Source organism: Danio rerio, chromosome 3, assembly GCF_049306965.1.
Source record: "Danio rerio strain Tuebingen ecotype United States chromosome 3, GRCz12tu, whole genome shotgun sequence".
Taxonomy (NCBI): domain Eukaryota; kingdom Metazoa; phylum Chordata; class Actinopteri; order Cypriniformes; family Danionidae; genus Danio; species Danio rerio.
In genome coordinates, this window is record NC_133178.1 from 48,902,501 (window position 1) to 48,924,861 (window position 22,361).

The following is a 22,361-nucleotide window of genomic DNA, read 5'->3' on the forward strand; positions in this document are numbered from 1 at the left end:
CTGACATTTCTTTTTAAAAAATATAAACATCCCAGCACAGTCACAGTTTTAGTTTTATTAAATCAATGTGTCTTCTTTAGTTTGTATTCTTATATTTTTTTTGTAATTTAAAAAAAAAAATAGCAATTTAGTTATGGCAGAAAATTTATTATTTTGTCAAAAATGTGCAGCATTTAAGAAAATAAATAAATAAATAAATAAAGGGCTCTTCACCTTAAATTTGTTTCAAATGATTTTGTTGAAAAAAAAAGTAAGAAAATCGTGAACTGTTCATTTAAAATTTATAATATAGAAATATAATTCATGTTATAATTAATGTAATTTCAGTTATGTCGTATATTAACAATATTTAAATATACAGGTGAAGTCAGAATTATTAGCATCACTGAATTATTAGCCCGCGGTTTATTTTTCCCCCCAATATCTGTTTAGCAGAGAGTATAAAAATAAAATAAAACAAAAAAGACTTTCTCCAGAAAAAAAAAAAAAAAACATTATCAGACATACTGTGAAAATGTCCTTGCTCTGTTAAACATTATTTGGGAAATATTACAAAATAAATAAAGCGGGGGCTAATAATTCTGACTTCAACTGTATATAACTTATGTATATACAGTACAGTGTTTTTATACGACTAGTCATGATTAGTTATTCAACTATTAAATTGTAATTTTGATTAATCATTTAAGAAAAAAAGAAAGAAAGAAAGAGAAAGAAAGAAAGAAAGAAAGAAAAAGAAAGAAAGAAAGAAAGAAAGAAAGAAAGAAAGAAAGAAAGAAAGAAAGAAAGAAAGAAAACATTTTACATACAATAATCCTGTGTAACTGAGCAAGACTAATGTCTTCTACCCTTGAGCCACAGTTTTTGTAGCATCTCCTGCTATAACATCCACATTTTAAAATGTGACATTCAGTTTAAAAGTAGTTTAACTTAAAAAAAAAAAAAGGCATGTCTCGTGAGCCCTGTGTTCTGCTTCATTCAGTTGCGCTCCATCGAGCTGCTTGCGAATGCAATATGTGATCCATTATACTGAGCTCTGTGTTTGGCAGGTTGCTACTTAATAGAATGACCTGTTAAAAGAGAAACATCACAAAAAAAGAGAAACAAAAAAAAAAATCAACCAATCAGATAACAGCGAATAAGCGTCGACAAATAGAGCAGGGGACAAATGAAGGAGCCGCGCACCTGCATCACAGTACAGGAGCCCTGCCAAATAAACTGCTGTGTGCAAAGAACAATGAGAAACAAAAACAATCAGAATTAGGGTCCCTGTAGAAATTACTAATCAGACGCACACCGGCACTGCGCACACACATACATGCACATGCAAAGGATACACACACACATGCTGCGGCGTGTAAAGCGTCATGGTGTCTGGGTGGCAGACAGGCTTTGGAGACAGCAACGGTGAAAATTAAATTCCATTTAAGCCTAATCCCATTTACAAACTCTGCCGAATCCCACTGCTATTGTGACAGTCGGGCAAATCTGTCTCAATTGTTACATTGCGGGAATCAATGGAGAAACCGGATAGCATGTAAATAATGGAGCACGGAGCCTGGGAGGGCAGAAGGAGCCGTAGGGTCAGACGAGAGCGCTTTAGCAGGAGCGCTGGAGAGGATAAATGAGACCAGACGCAGACAAGAAAAGGGCTTGGAATCCGTTTCATTTTAATAAAAAATACTGGAAGCAAATGATACATGACGTTTGTGTCTGTTAATGCTTCTCGAGCGCCTGTTTTCTTCTATGAGAATTAATGTTTGTATGGAAAAAACCTAATCGCAGTTAACAAATGATGATTTTTTATGGTGTTATTTAGACTTGGACTAAATGATGTAACGATTAAAGATACATAACTTAAAAAGTAAGGTATTTTGTTTTTGTATATTTTAAAATTACAACACATTCAACTTGCAGGATGTAAATTGCTTCATAAATAATCACTGAAATTATTTACAAATGAGTCTCAAGTCAAATCAATTGAGCAAACTAATTATTTACATGTACGTTTCAAACAGAAATTCATTATGTTTTGTTTATACACTCAATACATGGCCTTAAATTATTGTACAAACTACTTTTTTCTAAAAGGAAACACAAAGTGTTTTCGGGTCAACTTAAGTGTTTTATGTTGACTTTGGTTGTAACCAAACTAGTCTGGCAGTGGAGTTGAGGATCCACATGCAGCTTTAATAACTGACTAGGGTGATTCGAAACACCTAGGTCATGTGAGTGGGGTGTATTTATAGTCAGTGTAATCATTGGGAATGAACTGCAGCTGTGTTTGTGTGTAGGGTTTGGATTATGCCACAGTCACACTAGAGTTTTAGCTTGCAAAATTCTGTCATACGGTGCTGCAAAAAGGGGCGGGATTAAACAAGATGATTAAACAATTTAAAAAAAAGCTTGCAATTGATCCATATTTAAAATTTCTGTCCAGAGAGTTCATGTTTTGATCCTCGATTGATCTCACGCAATCAAGTGATGGGATTTGGTAAGTCAGAGTTCACCAAGCTTTTGCAATAACAACAGCAACAGACAACAGCAATATGTACTTTTTTGTTTATTTAATAGTGTATTTTTAGGTATATATGTGAGAAGTTATTGAGAATGGGCCTTTAAATTATAAGTAAAAATGCATTATTTAAGTTCATTATTTTCTATTAAGTCCAATTTTTCTGTTCATACTCCATATTTTATGACGTTTGTCAGGTTTTTGCCCTTAAACTGCTCCTTTGTGCAGTACTAGTTTCTTACGCACACTGTAAACGATTTCTTGTTAAATCAACAGTAAGTTACTGGCAACAATTATCCAGTAGCTGCTGTATTTCATAAAACGGTAACATTACTGTAATACTAATTACATTAGTATTACATTTACTGTAAAATGTAATACATCATTTTACTGTTGTTGATTTTTACTGTAACACCAATTACAGTAGTGATACACATACTGCAAAACTGAAAACAGTATTTTATTGTACATTTTTACCATGAAGAACTACGGTATTTTAACGTTACTTTTATTATTACTGTATAGTATTTTACAGTTATTAAATGTTATTTTATTTTATTTAATAGTGCTACTTTATAATGGGTAAAAATGTTCAAAAATTGCACAAGTGTCATTTTAACTGTTCAAGAAATACAAGAAAAATAAAGAAACTGAAACTTTAACTTCACAATAAAGGTTTATTGTGTAAACCATGCTAAAACAGTAGCAATAATTCAATATAACAAAGCAACAGAACACTAATAAACAATTGATCATTAAAACCAGTCAACAATTAATGCATCAAAAATTATTACAATTTTAAAAACAGGTAAAAATACTGCTACAAGACAGGAAATGATGAAGGCCAAATGATGTGGAAAGGGACAGTGAAAAAGGGCAGCAGCACTTTTGATGATCCTGCAAAAATGACAGGCAAAATCAATCACTGACGCAAAAACTAATCATCCCTCAAACCATTTAATTCATTCAGAAACGAAACACTGCACTGTTGTTTTTTTATACATATATATATATATATATATATATATATATATATATATATATATATATATATATATATATATAAATATATATAACAGTTATAATATATATAACAGTTTTTTTAATTGTTTTTGTTGGTGAAATACAGTTTGTTGTCAATTCACAATTACACTAACGTTAATGGGGAAAAGATCAGCGGGCATTGTTCTTAAAGATTGCTATTCAGGTGTCCACACAGGTGTGTAAAAAATAAAGTCTCATCTTAACTTAATGTCCGACTCTGTATAGCTCGAATATCTGATTCCATGATCACACTACTAGTGCTTCCACGAATTTAAGAGGGGTGAACACAGTTCATTCTCACTTTAAGAGGCTACATATTTAAAATTAAATAAATAAAAATAATCTAATTTAACGTGACTAATGTTAATTAAATACTTTTAGGCTTTTAACACGTATAAATCCACTTCTAACTTACAGATAAGATTGCGTTAGAGAACATGAAAGCCGTGGGTGATTTTTTAAAATAATGCTAATGATGAGTTACTGATATTTGGTTTGCATAAAACAAAGTAATCACTAAGTATTCATTTTTGGCAAAATCTGCAGAGAGGCTCAGCGACACGAGGAAATGTGTTAAAGTTGAGTAGAGAACTAAAGAGCAGTCTAGCCTACTTAATGAAATGTTTGTGGTAATATTCTGCGGTCAATTCGTATTACTGTATTTTAAAATGCAGCAGTGATGTCATGTCAGCGAGACAAATAAACATTTTATCGAGTCATTTCATACAATTTATTTATTTATTTATTTTTTATACAAACCCTCTAGTGACATTTCCTCAAACTAAATCATCATAACGTTACTGTGCACAGCATCAGTAAAACGTTGAGAATAATTTAAATACTTAATTTTTTAAAACAGTCACTGCTGATTACAAACTAACATTAAAGCTAAGCTTACAGAAATCCTGTATGCATGACAATATAAATATGTATTACTCACTGATGTCGAAGCACTTCCAGGTCATCAGAGATGTAGACAGGACAGAATGTGTGCTATCAAATGAGCTCTTGTGCAGCCTTTGTTGGACATCCAGGTAGTATGTTCACCCACACTGTAAGAAACAAAAACAGAAACAATTTATTAAAATGTGAGGGATAGTAAACATGTTTGGTCTACAGAAAGAAGAAAATGTTTACTTTAAGCATTGATCCTAATGAATCTATTTCTAAACTACATTTAACCTTATCACGGAAACAGCATTTTTGAGCTTTTAGACCAGGGGTGCTCAACCTTGTTTGCTTTAAATTAGAATTAAAACAATAAATCTCTATGTCAAATAAAATACTTCAGATCTAAATAAAGCAGGTGTTTTTACCTAAAGGTTCCTTCCCTCCAGTAAGTTTGGCTGCAAATCCCTCCACATCTGTGCTTTATTCGGTTCTTGTCTTAAGAGTAACTGGTGTCGCATTCCAGGTCCATCACAATCTGGGCTAGAAGGACAATATGACAAAAGACAAGACACATATAAATAAAAGTCTCAGAATAAAATATTTATAGGAATAGTTTACTATTTTGCCACTATTTACTCCACGTGTTTTAAACTAGTTTGAATTTCTGTTAAACACTGAAGCAGATATTTTGAAGAATGTTAGTAACCAGTAACTATTGACATCCATATTTGAACCAAATTTCTTTAAAAAATACGAGTTTGTGTTCAACGGAACAAATTAAATATATAACTATTTTGAAACAAGTGGAGGATGCCAAAGATGCTATTATTTTCATTTTGGGGTGAACTGTCCCTTCAATTCAAGTGTCAAGCAATAGTCATAAAAACTGATGTGTCGCTTAAGGAAAACTAAATCAAGTACCTTCTTTGAACAAGCAGAATCATTATGCCATTGTATTCAGTGATTCTCTTACATTTTCTCACTATAAAACGATAGCTTCAACATGCAATCCATGTTAAGACAAAAATGAATAGCATAAAAAAAAACATATTGAACTAAACTTACAGTTTCCAGGCTGTTTGAAAAAAAACAAACACATATGCCCAGTAAAATTGCTAATAAACACAAAGACAACAGTTATAGAAAAAAATGTTTGTCTAATATTTACTCAGCACTTGGTAGGCAAATAGCATAGCCGTGGCTGTTTTAACACCAGATTTTTTTTATCTTAGGAACTGCTGGAAGAAGAAAAAGAGGTTGTACATGAAACTCCGCACAACAAATCTGTGAACAACTTGACATTTAAAAATCGAATCAAAATGAGGAAGACATCAACATTACCTTGAATAATCAAGTGAGGAGTGATTGGTAGCATCAGTTTTTCAACATCAATTATTGTAGCTGAAAAACAGATAAATATAATAAGAGTAAAATAAGACTTAACATTAATTAATCTAAATCTATGGTACAACCATACCAATCTGTATGGGGTTAAAATACATTTGTACACAAATCATTCCCTGACCCCATCAATTTCTCTTAGATTAGGATGGATATGACTTTGGCTTATATCTGTGTACTCAGAACGTACACTCACCTCAGGTACACCTGAACACCAAAAATTAAATGTACAATTAATGACACACTATACATCAAGCTCATTAACATTATTGAGAAATAGACAATTAATATGTATTTTGTTAATATTAACGTTAGCTTAAAATAATTCAACTGCATTTAATTTTCAGCTCCATTTAATAAAACAGTTAAGACTCATTTCATTATGAGTTTAGTTTAAATAACTAACTTACAGTTGAAAAATTTTACCATAATGATAGCTTAGTCATAATGACTAACGTTATGTGAAGACCAGAGCTTACCTTAACGGTAAACGTTTAACTTTTCATGGTGACTTCGCCTTCATCTCAGTGTTGTGCTGAAATAGAGAATTCATTAATGCAGTTACAATAAGTTGAAGTTATGTTTTTCAGGTAACTTAACGTATGGTCAAAAACTCACTCAAGCTAAACTTACTGTACAATACCTCGCAAACACTACAATGACCGCCTGGCGTCTGTTATTTCTTGTTTAAAATACCGTTTGTTAACGGATAGTGTGACATAACATAAGAACCTACAACTAATGTCACTTGGTTAATTCTTTTAAATTACACACACAATACACAGAAATACTTATAAAACAACCCTTTAACGGACAAAATTTGACTTTAAAACACTTACCGAGGATGAATTCGCTGGATGAAAGACGACAGGTGAATTTCAAATTAGGAGAGCCGTTGCCTGCAGGTCGAGTCGTGTCCGTTCGGTTCTATGAATCGGCTCCTTAGTGAACAGTAAAGAATCGAATCCGCCTAAAACAGATTCCTTTTTGTATATGATTCATTACTATTTCGTTATACTGCTTGGCCACGCGCATTTATACACTAATTATACACTAATTGCATATTGCTGAATGTGCTTGTGAACACGTGTGATCAAATAATTCCCGAGCAAACGGTTCAATTCGGTTCAATACGATTCAGAGTCGCTCGAGTGCTGAACCGAACCAGTGCAAACGTGATATTGATTACAATATAGTAACATTGTTTTATATTCACTTTACCAGCGAAATTATTACATATATCTGACCTTGACAATACAAATAAAGTTCGTTTGAAGTGTTTTGAGAATTAATATTTTTTTCTCCCAGAATTCATTTCACATCAACAAGCAAATGGTAATGGCGGATGAGAAAGCCCAGCTAATATTATAAATATTGCGTTTAATATGTCACGAAATGAAATTTTAACAGTGTTTCATGCGAGAATGTAGTTCTTACAAACTTAAATCTGTGGTTTATTTATAGATATCATGTGTAAATTGTAAGCGTGCTTTGCCGATAGCGGAGATTCTGACCTCCAGGGTGTCCATCATCACTCATGTATCCGGCGAAACGAGGTTATAATCGGCTAGACATGTGAGACTTGCCCCGGTCTTAGATGGCTCTATAATGAATGTGTTATGAAATTTAGTTTTAACCGTTTTTCATGCGGGAATGTAGTTGTTTTAAACTCAAGTCTGTGGTTTATTTATAGAGATGGTGGGTATTTTAAAATATTGTTTTGAAAATGCGGAGATATGTGACCTCCATGGTGATGACGGGTGCCCTAACCTCATGAATCCGTCTAAAGCAGGCTGGTCATTATGACATTTAAGCTAACTTTGGTTTCATGAATCAATTACTTTTTTTCCAGTTTACGTTTTGGTTAAGCACAAATTTATGTTGTTTAAAAATGATTTAATATTTTCATGTTAACCTTATAAAATTAAGGTGCAGTACACCCAAATATGGAAAACCAGGGGACAGCTTTATGCACTTAACAGTCTGAAGAAATAGGTTATTTTATTTTTCTTCACAAAATACTTTGTCAAAAAAAATAAATAAACATAATAATAATATAAAGTGTGTGTAGAGTTTTTCATGGTCATTTGCAGTACTGTATTTAGATGCACAGTAACTGATTTTTTCCCAAAATTCATTGTAAAATCTGCAGTAGCATACTGTTAATCATGTTCACAGTATGGAAATGTTGAGAATACATTATCATGCTGTGAAAACAGCAATATATACAGTAACACACTGTGCACAGCTTATACAGTAAACAACTGTTGAGAAATGCAGTATAATACCGTGAAAACAACAGAAATCGTTTACAGTGCAGCTCATTTAAAGCCTTGATTTGTTATTTGACAACTGCAGGCTGTAAAATAATTGAAATAATTCAGCGTAATGATATGAAACAATAGCTTTTACCCAGAGTAATTTATCAAATAAATATCATTGAATTAAATATATTTAATACCCATGACAATAATTTATTAAAACAATTATCAACTAAAATGAATATTATTAAAGATTTTCACAGCTAATCAGAATCAAGCATTCAACAGAAAAGTTAAGTACAAAAACCACACTGAAATATGCAAACTTATTTTTATGTATTTTGTAGTCAACTAATGTGTATTATTATTATTATTATTATTATTATTATTATTATTATTATTATTATTATTATTGTTATTATTATTATTATTATTAATATTGCTGTTGTTGTTGTTGTTGTTATAAGTTCACAAAATCTGTTACATATTTAACTTTATATTCATTTGAGCTGGTCCACTAATAATCAATTCATGTCTTTCCCTGCCTTCTGCACAAGACACTGAGATCCATATGACCCTACATTAGACAAGCCTTTAGAGGAATTACGGATGTAGTGGTTAAAGAACTAAAACTGTTAAGTGGATCTAAAAATTCCTTACGATTCCCATCTCAAGAGAGTATTATGACAGGAAAGGTCAGTAATCTCTCCTAATCTTGTGGGAACCGCTGTTAATACTTGACCGACATATCGAAACAGAGAGGAGTTGATGACAGAGGTAGTTTTTGGTGCCTGTCCGGCACAAGGACAGGCTGTAGAAGGGTGTCCGAGTCGTCCAGACTCAGTGGGCGTCAGGGAGCGAGGCGGGCGTTTTATTGCCCCGTGGGGACTGGGCTGTGGGGAAAAGAATAAATTGTCTCCCCCCTCTATAGTAACAGCTCTTTGCTAATAGAGAACTGGCAGACACTGAGCCTTTTCCCCGGTGAGAATAAATACTCTCATCTGCTACAAAATGGTTCCCACTTAAGGAGAGCCAAGTATTCTTCTCAAAATATTATCATTAGGATTATCGTTTAATGGAGTTTCATTTGGACCTTAATTTTAACCAAGACTTTCATTTGTGTATTCATTTTACACTTTTCTTACGAGAGTTATATCTTTCAGATATGTGCAATTACTAGCTTCTGCTAACTGAAATATAATTATTTGATTGCACAGAAACCTACATTATTACTATAAAATTGTCTGCTTCTACTGGCATCAGCTAGAATGCATATAACATCTTTGTACGTGTTAGCTTTGTATCTGAAATTCTGGCCTTGAGATCAAATCAGAGAAAATAAAGAAGACATTTTATGACACTTTTATGATATCTGAACTAATAAACAGTCTGAAATAAATTAATTTTGAGTTACTGGCAAAGATAACAGTATGCAAAGAAATGTAACACATACAGTTGAAGTCAAAATGATTAGCCCCCCTTTCATTTTTTTTTTTTTTTTAAATATTTCCCAAAATTTTTTTTTAACAAACAAGGAAATTTCCAAGTATGTCTGGTAATATTTTTCCTTCTAAAGAAAGTCTTATTTGCTTAACTTTGGCTATAATAAAAATAGTTAAGTTTTTAAAAGCCAGTTTAAGGTTAAAATTATTAGCCCCTTTAAGCTATTTTCTTTTTCCGATAGTCTATAAAACAAGCCATCATTATATAATAACTTGCTTAATTAGCCTAACCTGAGTAGCTAACCTAATTAACCTAATCAGTCATCCTGTGACGTCTACGATGAGTGTTATTTCCCAAAGCAGTCACAAGTGTTGCTATAACAATATTTTTTATCCTCATTTCAGTCAGAAGTATAGACCCTTTCAATGTGGTGATGTCATTGGCACATGAAACATTTCCTGCTTGTTATCAAACTATTTCATAACTGCAACAAGAGGCAATTCAATCATAACTTCATATTAAAACAGCTACCATAACCATACCTGCCAACACTCCTGTTTTTCCCAGGAGTCTCCTGTATTTCAGACCCACCTCAAATCAATTCTTGTGGAAAACTCACGGAATTTCAACCCTTGCCCCTGCTCCTCAGGTGATTTGCACCCCCGGATCACCGACTACTCTAGTGGCAGCCGGTGCCCAATGCACAGACCAGGCACCCCTTCCGCTTTTTCGGTTTCTCTAGCCTCTGTAAAGTGTTGGACACATCCTCCACAGGCACCCCTTCCTTATCAATATGCGGCTCTTTTTGGATTCTCAGAAGCTATAGAAATTGTGTATATGTTAGAATTATGAAAACACTTCTGACTTTAAACAGGAACCAACCATGTTAGTCACTTTTTGGGGGGACCCTGGACAGATTTCCATTGTGGTCTGTGCTATTTATAGAGCATTTCTTTATTTGAATGTGTTGTGAGAATTTGTAGATGTTTGTGTTGTGAAGCTTCTCAATTTGTTAGTGTTTTTTGTCTATTTATGTGTGTTTTCTTAACTTGTAGCTAATTTGAGCTCACTCGGCCACCACACTATGGGCACACCTGAACACTTGACAACCTAAACAAATATTATGGACAACAGGACTTTATGTGCACAGGAGCATAGTTTCTCGACAATGAGACCTCAACAACTAATGACCCGACAAACTGCAGAGTTGATTTAATTATTACTGGTCAATCTACATTCCTACTCTCACCTATGGTCATAAGCTTTGGGAAAAGCGGTTGAAAATGAATGAATTAACCTTTTTTTTTTTTTGTCATTTTTTAAATACTTTGTTGCTGTGAAAACAAAACCTGACTTAATGTTACCCATAAGGTTCGCAATCATAGTCATGACTGAAATGCAAATACATATATCTTTTTTTTTTCATTCATAGAAGTAATGATAATTCAAGAAAGAAACATGATAAAGAATTATGAATCACGAGATTGAAAGAAAGCTGTGATTCTAAAAATGTCTAATGTAATTTAGCTATCTTGTTATATCATCAGCTGTGCTCTCATAAAGCAGATGCAGTTAAAAAGGACAAAAAAGACATTCTGGAAAAAAGAAAAACATCCCGCTCTTTTGGTCTCCTGATTTCCATTCCCTTCACATCTTACTTCGAATTCATGTCTCATTTCACATGCGCTTCACGTTCGGCCTCGCACTCAAATTCACCCAATTTTGCATGCGGCGGCCATCGCGGGGTCATTGTGGTTAGGGCTGACACTCCCTGTCAACACTCCCATCACTAACCTCCATTACTCGCCCACTTGCTCTCCCTTTGCTTCCCTGATCTCTCATTTCTCTCCCTCTGTCCTTCCCTCGTTCACTCGTACTCTTTAAAACGGGCATTCTCTGTCCCGCCATCTCGTTAATCGACACAATCATTCACCTTACTGCCTCGCTACTGCTCCGTAACTCCACACCGGTGCTATGCGTGTGTGCGGCTCTCTCCGCTCCAATGAAAGATTTACGAGGACGTTTAAGTGTTAATCAGCTTGTCATTCATTCAGCCAAAATTAGAGGCCAGATAAATAAAGGCTAAAAGCCTTGTTGGCTGGACTAGTGTGTGAGTGTGTGTGTTCTTAGGTGACACAGTAGTGGGTTCTAAGCAAACAGAGATCGATCGCAGCACCTCTGGGGTCCCCTGCAACTTGGAAGTGAGAGAAAGCTTATCGCTCAATATCATTCTGAAGACAGCTTCCTCCTGCCTTTAACCCTCACGCGGCTCTTTCCTGTGAGCTGCCGCTTAAGCTTCCTACATCCGACATGCAAGTCCAATAATGACTGGCTCATCATTCCCTGTGGCCTCACCTGTGCTGCAAGTTCTGACCTCCTCTAAAAATCCATCCATTCTGTAATACTCAAACAAGGATATCCGCTAGCATACTCATTCATCTAAAAGGGCAGTCGCTCAGCTGAGGATGGTGTTCGGGGACCTCCAGGGTAGTTGTAAAGGTTTGGATACATTTAAAATTCGGTAAGCAAAAGTATCCATTGTTAATTATGAATAAGTATAAATGTTTGACACCATGAAATTCATCAAAAAACAATAATCTTTTTGTTGGTCAGCAAGAAATTGATGACCCTGGTATGATATTTTGCACTGTGTGGACGGTTAAAAAGATGACACTATGAGTGGGAGAAAAAATATTGATGTGTTGATGCTTTACTATTCTTTTTTTTTCTAACAATCGATTCTGAAGAGTTCAGAATTCATTTCAGCACTTAGACTGCAGCTCTGCACATGAAGTTTGGCCAGAAGAGAAATCATCATTCCCAGCTGAGCCTGGTTTCTCTCAAGGTTTTTTCCTTCACTTTCGTCAATCGGTGAAGTTTGTTCCTTGCCACTGGCTTGCTTGGTTAAGGACTTGTGGAGCTGTGCATCAATGGATTTGCTCTTCAGTGTTTGGACTTTCAGCAGGGACATTTAAACCACACTGAAGTAAACTTAACTGAACTTCAACTCTGAAATCTGGACAGACACAGTTTCAATTTACTAGAACTTCTATATTATGTATGTGTTCCAATTAGGTTGTGATGTTGTTGGCCTAGAAACAGCAAAATAAAAAAATTTTTAAAAAAAGCATTGACAGTTGCTTGTATGTATGCTGCCAAATTTGCTTCATTTGTAAAAGATAGACTAACTTAAGATTTAAGGTGCTTTCACACCTAGACTTTTGTTTCGGAACCTGTCTCGTTTGCCCAGTTAGCTCGGTTCATTTGGCATATGTGAATCCATTAATCACGCTCGTATCCACGCCAGAACAATCCGAGATTGCTTGAATGAGGGGTCTCGGCTTGATTGAAAACGAACTCTGGAGCGGATCGATTGTAGTGAGAAAGCAATACAATCCGAGCCCAGCTATATCACAGTGTATGAGGGATATGTAATAGGCATAAGGCTATATGAAGAGAGAATTATAAGTAGGGCAGATGCACTTGTTTTAGTTTTTGGTCCGCTTAGAAACTTTGCGTTGTGAAAGCTAACCGCACCAAGAACATTGAGCCACAATGTAACAACTTTAATACCTGTTTTGGATCAACTGAATCAATTACTAGGTGTGAAAGCACCTTAAAGTTATAATGTGGTGCTTGTTCTGCGAACGGCTTTAAGATACTTCAGATTCTTGTCATGCTAGAAAGTGATGAGGTGTTAAAAGTTTTAGCTTTGTAAACATTTCCTTGTTGTAAGGTATTGCACGTGTAATGCTCTCTTTTTGGGGGAATGTGAACTGTTTGTTCTTTACAATGGCTCTTTGAAATCTGTTTTAATGTTGGACTCTTGTTCATCCTGAAAATATAAATAATGATTAATAATAAATTATGATGTCAGTACCGTCAAACATAAATCCCAATGATAAACAAAAGCATTCATTCATTCTTTTTCTTCGCCACAGCAGAATGAACTGCCAACATATCCAGAATATGCTTTACACAGCTGATGCCTGAGCACCTGAAGGAAACTCAAGCAAAAATGGGGCGAACATGCAAACTCCTCGCAGAAATGCCAACTGGCCCAGTTTGGACTCCAATAGCGACCTTCTTGCTTTGAGGCGAAGGTGATAACTGTGCCATCGTTATGCAAAAACATGACATTTCTAATTCTCTTTAAAATATAAAGTTGGAAAGATGAATGTGCACATTCAAAGAAATAGAAATAGAAATGAAAAATATAGGTGGAGAATTGTTTTGGAAATGGATCATGACATCCAAAATCGGAATTGTTTCAGATTATAGACTTCTTAAAGATTTCCACCCCTAGCAATTTTCACTGAAAATGTTATAATCAATGGAAAATGGCATGTATTTAAAGGTGGTTACCGAAAAAGAATAATATTTTAGGAAGGAAATTATTTTCAAGAGGATCGCCCTGCTGTATATGTGAATTCTTAGCGTAAGAAAGTCTAGAAGACCTCTGTGTTGCCTGGTGCACAACCCCAGAAAGCATGTGATTTGAAATCTGTCCCAAACCGTTCACTTGTGACTATCCTGAACTGTGAAGTCAAATAAAGTACACAAGTCCATTTCACAGTTTTGAGAGTCCTCCAAATAGCAGGGAATATTTACAAGAAAACTTTGAATTACTTTGTCAGGTTCTATCTATCTATCTATCTATCTATCTATCTATCTATCTATCTATCTATCTATCTATCTATCTATCTATCTATCTATCTATCTATCCATCCATCCATCCATCCATCCATCCATCCATCCATCCATCCATCCATCCATCCATCCATCCATCCATCCATCCATCCATCCATCCATCATCTATCTATCTATCTATCTATCTATCTATCTATCTATCTATCTATCTATCTATCTATCTATCTATCTATCTATCTATCTATCTATCTATCTATCTATCTATCATCTATCTATCATACTAACTAATTAAATCTTGTCCCTTTGTTTTCACCTAAAAGCAGTGCACTTTCAAGGCTGACAAAGGCCTGATTGAGGGTTATAAGCTGACAGCACTTGCAGCCAGGTGCTCTACGCTTAGCCCCAACCAAAAGACTCAAACTCAAGGTCCAATCAAACTCATCCAACACCTCCACCTCCAAGTCTCCCACTCTTCCTCTCCAGCTCATATCCACTTCTCGCCTCTGTCCGTTGTCTGTTATCTCCCCTGGCTGCGTTCGACTACAAAAACCCACCTTTCTATTGCCACTCCTTCCCTTGCCTTTGATTTTCTGTCCATCAAGGGGGCGTGGATTAGTGCTCTCTTGTTTATCTGCTCGTCTGTTTTATCTATCTATCAGCAAGCCCTCCGCTGGGCGGCTGCGGCCTCAGCTACGCATTAATCCCATATCAGCCCGGCGCCCATCCATCAGCCTGCTGTCTATCACGTCAGATCCATCATCCGCCCATCTGTCTCCCGCTGCCCACGTGAACCGCCGGATGAAGGGATAGAGTGAGAAAAGTGCGGGACTGAGATGAAACAGAGGATGTGAAAGGGGTGGAGATCGGTTCTGCTACACCAGCCTACCCTCCCCCCATGTGCCCGAGCACGTACAGCGAGCTTTGCATGTCCCGACATGCTTATTACCTCCTCGGTTTGTTCCTCTGTAATTTGTTTGTTTGTTTGTTTTTCCTTTCGCTTGCTTGTTAATTCTAGCCAATGGGAAAGGCGCCAGCGGAGGGAAAAGCTCAGGATGGGTCATAAATCCCATCAAGCCCTGGTGCAGCTGGAATCTGCCTCCCCTTCCCCCGTTCCCCCGCTAGCGAGAAGGGATTCTGTACAAAAGCTTACTGCCCTGAAAAAGGCTCGATATCTGGGTGCGCATAGGTCAGGTTGATTGCTATTTATATGCAAGGACGTTTAAGTGCAGAGGAAGAGGAATCTAAGAACACATGCTGGGTGGGTCTATGCACCGCTGCATTGATGCACAGGTGCAAAGACGGGCAGGTGTGTGCATGCCCGAAAGGAAAGGTGACTGTGAGAGGATTGCGTTAGCAGTATAGGTATGGGTGAAGTCTTATCAGTGGGAATATAGCGGTAAAAATTCTTACAATTTTCTTTTTTTTTTTAATTAAAATGGATATATTACAATGAAACATATACTTGGTCTGTGCAGTTATTATTACAGTGGCACTGTATGTGTGTGATGTTTTGCAGCGTTAATTTAAGCCTGTTACTTAAAGATTACTTACAAACTTCTACTCAAAATTCGCTTAATACTTCATTACCCCAGTCAATTGTTTAAAATAACTAATTTGTGGGACAAGACTTGGTTTGTTATCACAGAATAAGAAAAAAAAGTACTATCTTACAAAACACCCAGGATGGCTTGAAGAACATCGTAGATATTTATATTAGATGTCGCCTATGTTATTGTTGACTATTGGAAATTTTGCGTCTAAAGAGCTGCCATTTTAGTGCCATTTTGCTCCTTTGAAAAGAATGTGGAAACAAGGTGCAGTGGATGACTGGCTATATATATATATATATATATATATATATATATATATATATATATATATATATATATATATATATATATATATATATATATCACAATATCATTCATTAATTTTCTTTTTGGCTTAGTCTCTTTATTAATTCGGGGTCGGCAACAATATCTGATTATTTATATATATATATATATATATATATATATATATATATATATATATATATATATATATATATATCCATGATCGTGAGTTTTTTTCTGTCATCAGTATGCAAATATTTTGGTAAATTATGAAATATGTAATTTGACAATTTAAATTTGATCTAATTTGATTCCTGAAACACACAACACTCTTCGTTCTAATTAAGGGAGCGATTCGTTTGTGAACAAATCTCTATTATGAATGACTCATTCACTAAGCCAACAATAATACAAGTTTCAAGCACAGCAGCATCTTGTTGTCATATTTCATTTACATTGTTTGCTGATTTTATTTGAACAAACTAGCAAAAGCCTCGTATTTAGTGCAAATTGGTGCTACTTGGCCTTGTGATTTGTGCACTAAGTGACTGTGTTATCATCAATACTTACCTATCAAATGTTCTGCCCTCGTTTTTTTTTTTTTTTTTTTTTTTTGCTCGTTACTGCAACCATATACATTGCTAAAGTCCAGCATCTTCACACTGGCTTTAGTCTTAACTAGTGTAGTTGATTGACTTTTGTCCTAGGAGCACTGTACAAATGTGGCGGTGCTATTGACGTATGCTCAGGGTCCATATGGGATATCAGTGTACATATCTATGGAACTCAGTCTATAGTCAACACTAATCCAAGTGTTTGAAATAACACATTTATGGGACTAGACTTGGTTTAATATCAAAATAGGAAAATTGAATACTATTGTGTAGCATCCAATGATAAAGCCTGGGCCAATTAGCTTATGCTTATAAAACCCCCAGGACGGTTGGAAGAACACCATAGATGTTTGCAAACACCCATACACAGTCATTAACACTCATACACTACGGAAAATTTAGCCTACCCAATTCACCTATACCATATGTCTTTGGACCGGTGGGGGAAACCGGAGCACCTGGAGGAATCCCACGCGAACACTGGCAGAACATGCAAACTCCACACAGAAATGCCAACTGACCCAGTCGAGGCTTATTGCGATGAGGAGAACGTACTAGCCACTGCGCAATTGTGCAGCCCTAAATATAATTAAATTAAATTAAATTAAATTAAATTAAATTAAATTAAATTAAATTAAATTAAATTAAATTAAATTATTGTTTTCCCAGAGATGGGTTGCAGCTGGAAGGGCATCTGCTGAGTAAAAACATGCTGGATAAGTTGGTGGTTCTTACCACTGTGGCGACCCCAGATTAATAAAGGTACTAAGCCGAAAAGAAAATTAATAAATTATTATTATTATTATTTTATCTATTTATTTTTTTAAAGATACAGGATGTTCATATTGCCCATTTCTATAATGATTTGTAGAAAGAATACACAAATCTCCAGGCTTTCATGTTGCTGACCTTGTCAGGCATCACTAGGGACCTGATGCCACCTTCAACCAGGGACATACCAGCCTCAGCTTCTAAGCACTCGAAGAAAAAAAAAAAAAAGCATCTCCAAACAAATGTGTCTCTTCCACAAATGAATGAGAGCAGACAGCTGTCAGGAGCAATCCATATCCATCCTCAGTTAAGCAAAGCTAATTAGTTCCACAACTGGGTTTCCCGTCCCACTCAGAGACGTGCAGTCTGACAGAGCTCCCTATACGGGACTGGGATCAGTGACTCATGTGTCAGCCCATTTTACGGCAAAATTTGCGCGTGCAAACAAAATTGTGCCTTTTGACTTAAGCACAAGTGTGTGTTTGCGCATATGTGTGTGTTTTCCGTTTAGTGGAGGGTGATTATACAAGTGTGAAGGTGCCTCGCTCTAAATTGGTTGCCTCTAAAATAGAAAAGATTGCAGTGTTTAACAGATGCAATCACCAATCAAGGCTGGCACAAACACACACACACACACCTACACACTCATTTACATGAGCACACCCACCTACACATGAGTGCGCAACATCACGCTCGAAGAATCAATTCCTTCTCAGACAAATAACAGAATAAAGAGTGCGGATACCCCGATCGATATTGTACCTTCAAAGCATTAGAGTTCATCACCATGTCGAGCTCTGCATAGCCGCGCGACCCTCTGTTTAAGCTGAAACTACATTAATTCAGGCGATCAATATAAGCAATCTTTGGGAGAAATCAAGCTGCTGTGAAAACAAGAATCCATGGGAAAAGAAGGATGACTCATTTAAAAAAAAAAATGTGGAGTTACTTAAATGCCAACAGTTTTATTTTGCACCTGCGTGCCAGCCGAGACCATGACTGGGTAGTGAAAAAAAAAAAAAACATTAAGACATTGCAATTCTACTAAATAGCATATGTGTTCCTTCTAATCAGAAGATTGTATCTTTCATTCAGTTGATTTCGGTCTAGATATAGCTTTAAAGTCCTCTAAAACTGTAATTTGCTGTGCCAAGACCAACCGACTGCCACCAATTTGATGAAAGAAAAAAAAAAAAAATGTTGTAGGTCACAGTGACCTGCACTAGATTCAGTGTTAAATAAACAGCAAAGCACATACAAATCACATCAGATGAATAGAAAACAGAGGTTTATTGTTCATTGTCAAATGTATAAATAACTATGGTGCGGAACGATGGCTTAGTGGTTAGCACTGACACCTCACAGCAAGAAGGTTTGAGTGCTGGCTGGGCCAGTTAGCATTTCTGTGTGGGGTTTGCATGTTTTCCCCATGTTGGCATGGGTTTCCTTACAGGTGCTCTGGTTTCCCCATAATCCAAAGACATGCGCTACAGGTGAATTGGATGAACTAAATCGGCTGTAGTGTATGTGTGAGTGTATTGGTGTTTCTGGAAGGGCATCCGCTTTAATAATTGTACGTTTATTCTGCTTTGGCTACCCCTGATAAATAGGGAACTTAGCCATAGGAAAATTAATTATTGTGGATTTAAATTAATTTAAATATCAGATGTGAACCAAATCATTATATTTTTAAGAATCAAGTGACATTGATGACTGGAGTAATGGCTGCTAAAAATCAGCTGAAATTGAACCCTTTGACATGTTGAATTGCACTGGTGTAATTAGTATAGGCGGGTGCTTGGAGCCCAAGATCACACTGGTGTGATTAAAATGTTCAGTGCGTCACATAATCAGCTGCTAAATTCAAAACTTCTTTTCCATGGTGGCTCAAAAATATGTGCAAGACGCTTGTCATAAATCACAATTAATTAGTGTTTTTAAACAAATAACCTTTGTTTAACATTTTATTTACCAATTAAACATATAAGTAGTTTTATTTTTATGGCTTCCTTTCGCTACTCTGTTATTTGTTTCACTTGCTTTATTTTTAAATATAAATGAGGAACGATAAATAAACAAATATGTTTTGTTTTAATTGAGTTTAATTGATTGTAATGACACAAACAATTAGCTTTTTTTAAAGCATAGAAATAAAGTCAGAACAGTTGCACTAATCATTTGGCAATGCAACAAAATAATAATAAATTCATAATAAACCATAATAATAAATTTAATTTCACCAGTGGTCAAGCAGAAAAGCATTTGGCCTAATACTGTTTTAGAATGTGTCATGTGTCCAAACATTAAACATAGATTTACAAATGTTTTTCTTATTTCTTAATTATTAAAGTTGGCGTGTTCTCCCCATGTTGGCCTGGGTTTGTTCCACTTTCCCCTTCAGTCTGAAGAGTTGTGCTATAGGTGAATTGGATAAAAAAAATTGCCCATGAGTGTGTATCTGAATGTTTATGGGTGTTTACCAGTGCTGGGTTGTAGCTGGAAGGGCATCCGCTGCATAAAACATGCTGTAATAGTTGGTGGTTCATTCCGCTGTGGTGACCCCTGATAAATAAGGGACTAAGCTGAAGGAAAATTAATAAATAAACATCTTAAACTAATCACATGTGTAAAAAAATGACTTAATCTGTGTTATGTCTTTTGTGTGTGAAGCTCAAATTGTTGCACAACGGTGCTATAGCAACATTAAAGTTGATTTGTAACATTTGTTGCCCCTATAATCATACAAATTAGCTGGTAAAACTGGCACCCAGAACAACAGTAATGCGGCAGGCCAGTTTTGATTATTATCCACAATATGAGCAATCTCAAAATAGCAAACAATTAAATAAATCATAGGCTAGCTAATAATTCTGACATCTCAACAATCAAAACAAATCAACATGAAATAAAGGTTCTTATAATTTAACAATAAAAAAAAATTTGCTAGAAAAAAACTATAAACGTCGACATTAGCCTAAGGGTAAAGTGCACCAACATATAGCACTGAGGTCACGATGCAATCTGGTGATCTATAATATCTCATATAGCACTGGTGAAAAGCCCTATGTGGAAAAGGATTGTAGTAAAACAAGAAAACATTGTAATGAATGTATGGGGAATTTTTAGAATGAAAACAGAAGGATATCTAGAAAACCTGCATTTGTATTTTAAAAATACGAACATGTTGGAGAAATTTCATAAGATTTAAAAGGACAGAACGGAAAATTACCAAGGAGGTAGTTCTTAAATTGTGTTTTTTTTTTTCTTCTTTTTTTATTATCTTTTTTTTAGTTTATTATTTTTTTATGAAAAACAATGTATTTTCATATTATTTATTTATTAATTTTTTTAAAAGAAAAGTGGCAACCAGAGTTTCAGAGTTCCCGAGTTCAGTTCCAGGTCTTTTGCTGATCCTTCCCCCTTCTCTCTGCTCCCCATATATACCTGTCTCATCTCTATTTTCCTATATAATAACCAGTATATAAAAAGTAAACAATATCAACTAAATATTATTATAAAAATATAATATTATAAAAAAAAAACACCTTTTCACAGGTAAGTTTCAAATGTTTTTTTTTTTTTTTTTTTTTTTTTTTTTGTGACCATTATTTTTAAGGTGTCGCTTAAAACTTCACCAATCATTATGATAATCTTACAATGTGTCACCACACAGCCCCAATGATTTGTCTGTTTATTGTTTCTGTTTTTTATCCCTTTTCTGCAAAGATTTACAGACATTCATAATATATTGTTAAAAGTCTGATATTCTGAATCTCAGATATGTATACGAACATATGCTATGCTGTTAAAACTGGAGACCTGCACTCCTGGAGGATTACAACAGGACCCCGAGGACCCAACGCACTGAGTGCGTTGCACAGGATGAGTTTTTATGGATGAATGCGGGTGTGGATAGAGAGTTGTGAGGGATTGTGGGGGTTGCGGGACGATACAATTATTCGAGGGACTTCTGCAAAATTCAAATATCTTAAAATTTATTTACTAAAAACAAATACTCTGTTATGTATCTAGCTAATTTAGTTTATATATATATATATATATATATATATATATATATATATATATATATATATATATATATATATATATATATATATATATATATATTTAGCTAAAATAAAATAAAAATAAAAAATTCAATAAATAGGAAATAAGAAAAAACTTTTTGTGAACCTATGTTCAATGTTTGGACACATGATACATTCTAAAAAAGCATTAGGCCAAATGTTTTTCTGCCTGAGCACTGGTGAAATTTTTGTTTATTATCATTTTGTTGCATTGCCAAGTGATTAGTCCAACTTTTCTGACTGTTTTCCTATGCTTTGAAAAGCTCATCGTTTGTGTCATCATTACAATCAATTAAACTCAATTAAAACAAAACATATGTGTTTTTTTGTCCCTTCTCTTATTTATATTGAAAAAGGAAGCAAGTGAAACAAATAACATAGTAGCGAGAAGAAGCAGTAAAAATAAAACTACTTATAAGTTTAAATGGTAAATAAAATGCCAAACAAATGTTTTTTTTTTGTTTGTAAACACTAATAAATTGTGATTTACAACAAGCGTCTTGCACATCTTTTATTCAGGCTCGGTGTGAGCCACCATGGAAAAGCAGTTTAGAATTTAGCAGCTGATTATTTGACGCACTGAACAATTCAATCACACCTGTGTGATCTTGGACTTAAAGCACCCGCCTCGACTGATTACACCAGTGTAATTGAACGTCAAAGGGTTAGATTTCAGCTGATTTTTAGCAGCCATTACCCCAGTCATCACTTGATTCTTAAAAATATAATGATCACTTCTGATATACATGAATAAATTTAAACACTCAATCATTAACTTTCCTTTGGCTTAGTTCCTTATTTATCAGGGGTCGCCAAAACAGAATAAACGTCCAATTATTACAGCGGAT

The 22,361-nt window shown here is 35.1% G+C and overlaps 1 protein-coding gene across 4 annotated transcripts in view; it reads right to left on the reverse strand.

Annotated features, from left to right (window-relative positions):
* The window catches only part of adgrl1a (adhesion G protein-coupled receptor L1a), a 377,800-nt gene that overhangs the window by 325,872 nt on the left and 29,567 nt on the right, over positions 1-22,361 (reverse strand). The gene's annotated exons all lie outside the window — the stretch shown is intronic.